This window comes from Phyllobates terribilis, unplaced genomic scaffold, assembly GCF_046119375.1.
Source record: "Phyllobates terribilis strain yellow unplaced genomic scaffold, ASM4611937v1 Scaffold_1__5_contigs__length_1240528914, whole genome shotgun sequence".
Classification (NCBI taxonomy): Eukaryota; Metazoa; Chordata; class Amphibia; order Anura; family Dendrobatidae; genus Phyllobates; species Phyllobates terribilis.
This window is the reverse complement of record NW_027362761.1, coordinates 305,954,569-305,955,867: the sequence shown is the minus strand read 5'-3', so window position 1 is coordinate 305,955,867 and position 1,299 is coordinate 305,954,569.

Here is a 1,299-nt window from a genome sequence, read left to right as displayed (position 1 = left end):
TACCGCATTTTTCTATCTACCATGGGTGCTTTTTTTGCGGGATGAGCTATAGTTTTGAATGACAACATTCATTTACCATATATTATACTGAAAAATGGAACACAAAATCTAAGTAGAGTGAAATGGTGAAAGCAAAAAATAACTAAATTCTTATTTAATTTTGGGTGGGATTGTTTATACAGTAAAAATGACCTGGCAAAATGATTCCCCAAGTCTGTATAATAAGGCAATACTTTACTTGTAGGCTTTATTTATGCTTTTAAAAAAAAAGAACTTTGAAATAACAAATTTGGTTTGTGTCACAACTTTCTGAAACTAATTCTTAATTGCTCCATTAATGGACCTGTGAGGACTTGTTTATTTCTGTGGTGAGCTGTAACTTATTGGTAAAATGTTGGGGTACATAGAAAATTTCGAGTGCTTTATGGGTTACTAATTTTCAAATTTTGATAACTGGGACTTTTACAAATGTGACAACATTAAAAGTGAACCTGACAGGTGCCCCTGCCCCCCTAAACTGTCACCACATCTGTACTTCAACGTTTTCTGACATTCTAAAAAGTCCCTTTTTGATTTGTAAATAACTATAAAATGAACTTTAAACCTGTGCTCACGCTATGTAAATCAGTAAGTGACTATATGGGGGGGATGGAGAGGGTGGGTGCAGTTTTCCTGGCTTAATCCTGTCTCTGATTATGTAAGCACGCCCCTGCAGGCATGAGTAACATGATGTGCAGGAGCGACATCATCGGCGTCTTTCTGCAAGTCTCGCGGATGCACGCTATGTTCTGCTCCCCTGGGAACGCACAGTGCGCTGATGAAGCCAGGGACCGTACACATGGCTTCTTTAGACACTCCCAAGGAGGTAGAGAATTGAGCGCATGCATGTGATTTGCAGAAAGTCGGCAATGATGTCGCTCACGTCCACAGTGGCCCGCTTCCGTGATTAGAGGCAGGATTGCTCCCATCACCCCAACTACTCACCCACTGATTTGCACAGAGCGAACGAAAGTTTAAAGTTCATTTTATAGTTATTCACCAATCGCTAATTCACAAAAAGGGGCTTGTTAGAATGTAGGAAAAGGTTGAAATACAGACATGGTGGCAGTTTTGGGAGACTAGGGCAACTGATAGGTTCCCTTTAAATAACTTTATTCTTTATTTTCAGACTGGGAAATGGAGACGATTTAAACTGAATTACTTTTTACCTATTCTTTTAGTCCCCTTCAAAGTCCCTTAAAGGACTTGAACCTGTGCGTATGCAAAGCATGTTAAAATGAAGACAAGAATACTTGAATG